The sequence below is a fragment of the Lepidothrix coronata genome, unplaced genomic scaffold (genome assembly GCF_001604755.1).
Source record: "Lepidothrix coronata isolate B3197 unplaced genomic scaffold, Lepidothrix_coronata-1.0 Scaffold56, whole genome shotgun sequence".
NCBI classification, from domain to species: Eukaryota; Metazoa; Chordata; class Aves; order Passeriformes; family Pipridae; genus Lepidothrix; species Lepidothrix coronata.
The window spans coordinates 910,007-918,923 of record NW_016690236.1 but is presented as its reverse complement, the minus strand read 5'-3'; positions in this window follow the sequence as shown (position 1 = coordinate 918,923).

Below are 8,917 nucleotides of genomic sequence, written 5' to 3'. Positions count from 1 at the left end.
CCCAGGTTGTCAAAGATTGTAAGTGATACCTGCAGTTTAACCAGAAGCTCTCAGAGCAGTGTGCAAGCAAGAGCCAGGCATGTGAACTCATCAGTCTGCAGTGCTCACAAAGCTGGCGACTCATCTGCTGCAGGAACATCACGGGGATCTGAATGCAAATCACCCTCAGCTCTGCAAGGGTTGTCCTGCTGTCTGTCAGAGGCCAGCAACTGGAGGCAGTTCCGGTGAAATCTCTTGCTTAGTGAGGATGTAAAAGATATTCTAAGCACTGCCAAAAGTGAGAGCCTCCCAGAGAGAGCAGCAGTTGAAGGAACCAAACTTTGGAGTCACTGGTGATGGGAAGTGATTGCATTTTGCTGCATTCACCTCTACCTAGGTAAGTCTTGGCTTTCAGATAAAGCATAAAACATAAAACAATTAGTTGTTTGTTTGTTTTTTTTTAATCCAGATTACTGTTTTGGGCAAAGAAAATCACCATTAACTCACAACTCCCTGCAGCTTGTGCAGGAAATAAGTTTTGTGCCTGTTCTGCTGCCTTGGAGCCAAGAGCTGCTTGCCTCAGAGTTGGATTGTGTGATAAGCAGTGCCTCAAACACACAGCTAAGGTAATAGTCTTCTGGTTTGCAGCCTATAAGCTTTCATACAAGCTGCACAGTAAAGACTACAGTAGGTTTGTTTCCTTTAGGGAAATATTTTTTCACCTGATAAGCTGTAAAGGTAGCCTCTGACTGTGGGGTAAATAAGCTATGCAAGGCAAGTGTTGCTAAAACTGCTGGACTTTCTTTTTTAAGAACTATTATAAATATTAAAACACTTTAAAAAGATTTCGAACTGCATCAAACAACTCTGCAGTTCAGATTTACTTTCACAGCCTAATTTTGCCCAAAGGTAATTATACAAGACATGTATGTTCCCAGGAAGTTGTTTTGTTACACTTTCTGTTTTATTTAAACAATAATCATCATGCAAAATTGACCTCTGATCTGGACTTTCCACAAAACACTTTAGCTTCTTTGACAATGAGCAGAAATGGACAAGAATGAGGGAATAATTAGTATTCAAACAGCTGCATATGCTGATAATGAAAAAATTGACTCTGTAAATGAGCCTACAGCCCACCACTTGTGTAAAAACAGAGGAAAGCAAATGAAGTTAGCAGCCCTCCTACTGAAAGATGCTAGCTACAAATAGGCTGTCTGCAAGGAGCATTTTTTCAAGAGAACTACAGCTTTCACAGTGAAATACAAACTGGTACCATGATTTGCTGCAAATATAATGATTTAGCAGAAGGCACGGATCATGTAATGAAATGACGGAAAGAGGCAATGTACCACACTGCACTGAAAAGGATCAAATTAGCATGATCATTACCAGTGCAAATGAAGACGGCATTCCTGCATTTCTCTGCCTTTTCTGCCAGTATACATCTGGTAGTAATGGAGGATAATTAAGCTTTTTAAATTATTTTAAAATATTTTATTTAAAACAAGCATTGATTAAGTTATGCTGAACTGTGTACATCACTGATTTGGAATTATGATTGACTGACAAGAGGATACCTAGCCCATGGCTCAGAAGAAGAGAGAATTGCTTGGTCATCACATAAAACATGGCTGTAAAAAAAATATTGTAAACATAAGTAAATTGCCCACAGTATTGTAGTTGAAATCTTGCCCATCTTGAAGCTACTTTGACAATGTTAGAGAGTTGCAGGGTCAATAAAACATTGATTTTCTATCTTTTCTTTTGCCAGGCTTGGCAGAGAAGAACTGCCCTTCCACTAGAATGGTTTTATGGATTACAATTAAGGAAACCTTCAAAATACAACAGCTGACCATGGAAGAAGCCATGGAGAGAGGGGTGAGTATAAAGTATCCACTCGGGGGAAAAAAATATTCTGCAAGTAGTTTTGCCTGCATTGTGAATTTTTGATGGTTTGAATATGCTGTGAGTCAAGTGATGTTTTCTTTCAGAAGACAAATTTCAAGGGCTGTGAAGAGGAAATCACAGGGCTATTGTGATGATTTGGATCTGATCTATTATTTGCACACTGTTTCCTTTGAGAATGTAATATAATACAATTCTGTTAAATGAGATAGACACAGAAAATGTCCACAAAGAGAAACGCTTGTCTCCCCAGAATGTATAAATACCTAGGATGGATGAACCTTTGTACCAATCTCAAGACTGGTACCAACTGCAAGATTAGCAAGACTAGGGTTTGAACTTTTAGGAGTTTTACAGTTTCTATACCAAAAAATGTAAAACACTAGAAGAAGCATGAATATAATATTATAAGAACACCATCAGCCAGGAAGATCTGAGTGACCATACTCTTGTATTCAAAAATGCTGTCTCCAGTGCAGCATTTCCACCAGTTTCTTTGAGCCCCAGTGAAACCTGGCCTGCACCTTAGGTATAAGTACGAAAAATGTATTTACACAGACTACAGAGAATTTTACATGGTGTGAGCTTCTCAGTTCTTGTAATCCCAACAATAATTTACTGAATTCTTTTTCTTTAAGACTACTTGTGTACAGTATGCAATTTACAAACATTGTGCCAAAAAAAAACCAAAAGGAAACTAAAAAAACCAACCCCTTAGAGTGGAGAAAAACCCAGCTGATCTAAAGTCTAAGAAATACCCTGGCAATGGTCTTAGTTTTCTTTCCACCTTTAATTTTTGTTCTAACATCAATTATACTCATTATCAAGCCATTGACTTACTTTTTTTCCAATACAAAACCAGACACGTTCCCAATCCTACCGTCACTGTGGAACACTTTTCAATTAGCAGAAAGGACTTTGGAGTAGTTTTCTAGGTCTGCAGTACATCCTCCTTCACTAGAGTGTTGGCAAGAGACATTCATACAATAACAAAAGTGGTGCCTAACTGTTTCTCCATTGCTGGACAGGAATGGTACTTCCACAGAGTAGAAAAACCCTCAGTTGTTTCTGTAAATAGTTGTATGGGCTATTTGTCAGAATCCAGCCCCAAACAGTTGCAGTTACTTATCTGAAGCTCTATGAGGCTCATATTAAGCTTCTGACACAAGGAAGCATAATCTCCACAGATGGTGAAGAAGGAATAGCCCTTATACCTAACCTTGTTGGAAAAAAATAGGAGTGTTGTGAGAGAAAGCAAAACTTATGACTTGATTTTCATCCTGCTGAATCCTGTCAAATCTTCATGACACTTGTTTGCCTTCATGTGCAAATAGTTTGTTTTTAACAACTGATGAGTGCCCAAGCATATAAACTGATACTTAGCAGCAGTTGCAGTGCAACATTGTCAAATATTTACACTCGATCTGCAATAATCTGGCAACTGAAATGCAACTAACAATTTTGGATTTATGTCCCCACTGGAGTTGGCTTGCACATCTATCCAAATGCATTAATTTAATCTAAATTTGCTCTCTGGATTTAACTCATTTAAATGAAGAAATCGTATTTTTTCTCAGCTCCTGTTAGCCATAATCTCTTCTGCCTATCAACCTAGAGGGTCTTGTGATAAACTTTTTGTTAGTTATTGATAGTCTATAATCACGCTGGACTTTGTAATGACATTATAGCCAATTCTGTTCACTTTGAGCCTGGATCAGTGTAATTCTAGGAGAGAGGAAAGAGATTCCAGATAGAGGTAAACTAGCCATTAAAAGCTCTCCTAAAGGCCTAAAGCTGGTAAGTGATCCTGAATGTCAGCAATTACTTAAAGTCACAAAGACCTAAGAAGTGGTATCCTGGAAAAAAATCATAAACAGCATTGCTTCTGCTTGTTGGAGACTAGTATAGTATTGGAATGCTGGATAATACACAATGTAGGTATTTTCACAACCTGCCTACCACATAGATAAAAATCTTCATTTTACAGTTGGGAGCTTAGCGAGCAAAATCCAGAGCAGATCATAATTATTATTCACTTCTAGGAGCAAGGCCTCTTTGCTGCACAAAGGGATCTGCAGCTGCATGCTGGGAACCCAAACAGCCTGACTGAGCAGATGACAGCTACAGGGAGCACATCCCCCAATTAGTAAAGGTGGTTTGCCTTGAAACCAGCAATCAAGAAGCTAACATTAGAGTCATGATGTGCACAAAGGCTCCTTAGCTAAGGAATGGTACCATTCTAGCAAGGCTTTCTATCTCTGAGGGCTAAGCTAGAAGCTCTGCTTGATAGGACTGAAATCTCAAGACTGTTCAGGCAGCTGTTACAGCACACATGAACACAGGCCCTCCTTACATTCCATAAAGAAGTGTCACCAAAGTTAAATCTCTTTCACAGCAAAGAAGGGGCTTGAAAAGAAAATGCTTAGTTTTGAAAATGTCTTCATAAACTATTTACAAATCAAACAAGTAATAGGAAATCCCCACTTAGATGAACTGAGTTTGTTTTATCTTTATGAGAATGAATGATATTTGAGTGAATAACCATTTAATTTTTATATTTTAAAAGTCTCCATGGACTTTAAAATCAATAGATTTTACAGCTAATTCATTTTAGCACCAATTTATATTTTCCAAATAAAATACCATTTATTTGTAATACATCTTGATTTCTTATCTATTTTTTTAAATATCAGGTATAATATCAAATAATTCTCTCACTTTTTATGCTTAAATACTGTTTGATTCTATGAACCATGTTGTACACAAGTTACTCTATAGACTCTGATATTTTACAGTGGTTTCATAAATTAGCCTTCTAAAGTGATTAAGCTGTTCTCTGGGCTCCAGAAATAAACTCCTCAAGCAAAATGACATATTTTTCATCAAACAATAAACAAGAACAGTGGAAGCACTTTATTTTTCCAGAGCTGCAAATACTTTCAACAACTGCTTGTCATCAATTCATAAACTATATATATATCATGCAAAGAGAAACCAATTATCCACAAATCAAGTGCAGTAAAGAGAAAGACACGTGCTCCTGTTGATGTTTCAATTATCTTGAATTACCTATGTCCTTGAAATGCACAGCTACATCTCCCACCAAGTACCTGATGTGGATTGCTTGAATATGTGTGCCCAACTGGACCTGTGAGGTGCCTGGCCACAGCTCACATCAGCTGGGTTTATCTAAGATGACTCCTGGCTTGTAAGTGCATGAAGACTGGGGGAAAGAGCACTTCAGGGTCTATTGCCCCTGCCTCTGCATTGCTTCCCTCCAGAGCATCTCCATGGTAAGCGAGAACTGACACCATTCTCCTCCTCAAAGTGGAGGGACAACTCACTCAGCACAAGTGCTGAAGGTGATGAGTATTTGGCAGGAATGAAATTAAAAGAATAAAATTCTGTAGAATGCATAAGAAACACTAAATACACCCTGTTTGTTCTGCCAGTTGGAATTGTTGTGGTTACCCTTTACCAAAAATGCTCAATGTATTCACAACAGCCATTCCCACCTTTGGAGCAGTAAGGGTTACTGGTGGAAGGCTGGGCAAATGGATATTCTGCTCTGTTCTTCCTGTTTTTCAAATACATTTTTTACATCTGTCTGTTCTGAAAAGTACATAGATAATTTTCCACAAGCAAGAATTATCCTATTTAACTCTGCAAAAATTAATATTTTGGCAGTATATTGCAATTTCATTTATTCTAGTAGATGATACCACTTTCTCTCTCCCAGGCAATCTGTCAGTATCTATTAAGATTTCTCCTGGAATGTCTCATTAAAGCAGGCTTGGGAACAATGAATGTAGGCAATAGAATCAACCTCTGTTGTAGACAAAACTTTTATAATGCATAAATATCTCAGCCCTGTGAAAAGGAAGAATCAGTTTTAATGAGCTCTTAAAAACCATCAGAAGAAAAAAGAAGGTATGTATGGAAAAAAATAATATGTTCTGCATAGGGTAGACAGTGGCTGCTTTTTTAGGAGGTGAACTGTAGGGGAGATGGAAGAGATTTTTCCTACTACTGCTGCATACACTACTACGATGTGACAGGAGGAGCTAAACCAGAATATTTTTGGTTCCCTTTAGGATCTAACCACGACTGAAATTGTCATACTTTTGGTCAACAAATACTTCAGTGTAATATGCAGAGAATGTACCGTAGCTGGAGGAAAAAAATAACCCAACCCACATCATTTGGTTGATTGCATGTAAGAGACATAGTGTTCACAGGAGGGTAGAGCAACATCACGGTACCTTGTCCCACCCCATCCCACCCATCTTTCATCCTAAGGACAAGCAGTTCTAGTTCAGTACTGGAGCAAAAAATTAGTACTTATTTCACTGGCAGTCACCTAAATTATGCTTCTTTCTTGGCTTCTGATCATGAATAGCTGCAGCAGTTCCTGTGCCCTCTCCCTGTAAAAGTACCTCTGTTTATACCTAGTGCAAAGATTCTTCTGCAAAGCCTGGAGCCCGACCCCATCGGTCCCATCTGTGACGCAGTACTTTTTGCACCTCATCTCACTTCACTCCTAGATAAATGATATCCCATATCTGGGGCTTTAAAATCTTGCCATCTAAAACTGCCATCTATTAGAGTGTAGGAGACAATCCTCCATAAGACTAAATAACCTAAAATGGTTTTGAGATTAAAAGTATTACATAGAATCACAGTAAGCCTATGATTGTGCCAAATCTCCTCCCTTCTAATATATGGTGGGAGTAAATTATTTTTTCAACAAAGGTAAAACTGAAATATGATTAATATCCAGACAATATGCTGGTACCAATTACTTTTCTCTTTTGATATCTGGAAGTAACACCAACCCTATTCAAGGTCTTTCTGTGAGGAGGTGAGCTGTAAAATGACAATTTTAATGGAGAGTAGATAACAATTTTGGTCTTTTCTGCTATCAAAGAGAAAGTTACATAATTTCCTCCATAATAGAAAGGTCTCCTATCAAGAAATATCATCTCTTTTGAAAAATACTATGTGGAGGAAAGAGAGCCCTAAAGAGACTTCTACTACATCTCTGCCATTATACAATAATCTTTAAAATTACTCACCTGTTGTATCTTGCTCTTTAATCTAGTCTTAAAAACAAAACTGAAGCAGATACTTAATATACTTCATTTTCTAAGCTGTTCCCACTGAAAAATTGTTCTGGAGAAACTTCTGCTTGCTAATGGGGAGCTGCCACAGTTGCTAGGCCAGTTGTCATTAGGTACAGCTGGCACATCTAACCTAGCTCCTTCCGCAGGGAACTGCATCCAGTGACATAGACAAGATGTCTGTGAGTCTGACCAAGCACTGTGTCCTGCTCAGCACAGATGAAGTTACTGTTGGGTTTATTTTCTGAGATTGAACATTGTGCAACACATATGGCTGTATCCAAGCTGGTGAAGTTGCTTGTATTGTGTTAAGGGGTACAGAGCCCTGTATGGACAGGTTTAGCTGTGAATATCTGCATTGCAGCTCACTAAACAGGAAAATAGCTTCCAGTCCTTACAAACCAATGCCAGATGATTTATGAATCCCTTCAACTCTTTTATGGGGCAAATTTTGCTTTACTGTTTTGCTTGGGGTTCTTTCTGTCTCTTCCAGGGGAGATAATTCCACCTGATCTTTAGGCTGACTTTTGCACAAGGCTATAGGTTTAATTCGGGGGGGGGGGAAAAGTCTTGAGGAACAACTAAAGAAAAACTCATCCACAAAGAGGGTATAGGAAGAAAGTGTATAGGAAGAGCACAACATGTAGTGGGTCTATGATCATTAATGATATCAGCTCTGATATCATTATCAGAGGCAAGATGTTCCCAGAGGCACAGACATCAGTATATGCCTGGCCAGGTTACAAGAACTCTTTGCACCTCTCAGCTACACAAACAAACAAGGGAAGAAAAACATGATCCCTGAAAACCAAGAGGAGCTTTCATCTTTTACTAGACCCAGTATTTCCAGATGCCACCAGTCTACTAGTAACTTACAGAGAAGAGGACAAAATTGGACGCAGTAGCCCCAGAGCCTACTCCACAACATTACCTGCAAGCAGAGTTTGGAAACACAGGAACAGGCACAGCTCCTCCAGTGCAGCTGGTCGATTACAGCTACTCTATCCAGATGCTTGCTTCTTTCTTCTTTCCGGATGAATATCTCGTGATCTTGAGGGTCCAGATACCTGCTTAACTAGAAATCAGATGCACATGTGCAAAATCTCTGAGCCACCAAAGGAACTGTGCACTCCTTGACTGCCCACTGAACTCCCAAGCTTTCCAGTCATGCAGGGAGCTGTGAGGCCAGGGGACTTCCCAACCATCCTCCCCAGTCCTGGGACACTACTCAAAAGATAGCTGCAGGATGAGAGATTTGAAAACCTTCGATGAAGAAAACGTTGACTGTCTGAGAGGGAAAAGAAAAGCACACGTTTACTATGTTTGATCCTTTTCCATGTATCTGATCATCTGTGCATTTCAGATCCACAACCAGAACAACAGGGAATCAGCCCGTGTGTTTCAGAGTAGAGGTGGCATTTTCTGTAGGTTAAATTTGTAGACATCCCCACCCCAATTTTACAGACAAAAATCATTACTAAATACTTTCCAGTAGATGGCAGAGTTACATTGTGGCAAAGCTGAAAGTCTGAATTGAAAAGGCTTCTGCATAAAGGTTCAAGTACTGTTTAAGTATATTTAATTAGCAGGATGAACTGAAATATCTGAAAAGGCAAAATACACGTTGGATTAACAGATCTAATGTGACCTCAGAAATGTAAATTTTAAGGTAGTGAAATCTTAAAGCTCAACATAGCATTAAAAATGAACTTTGTTAAAAATGAGCTTTATTGAGACAACAGTTTATACTACAGAACTGACACAACAGAAAACACAGTATTTAATGTGAGAATCCACTGGAGTTGCCAGCTGTAGAATATAGTCATGGGAAAAGCAAAAAATCTCTTGCAAATATTACTGAAAATGACCAAAAAAAGTGGCTTTCAGGACCAAAATCAATTTAGCTGGAC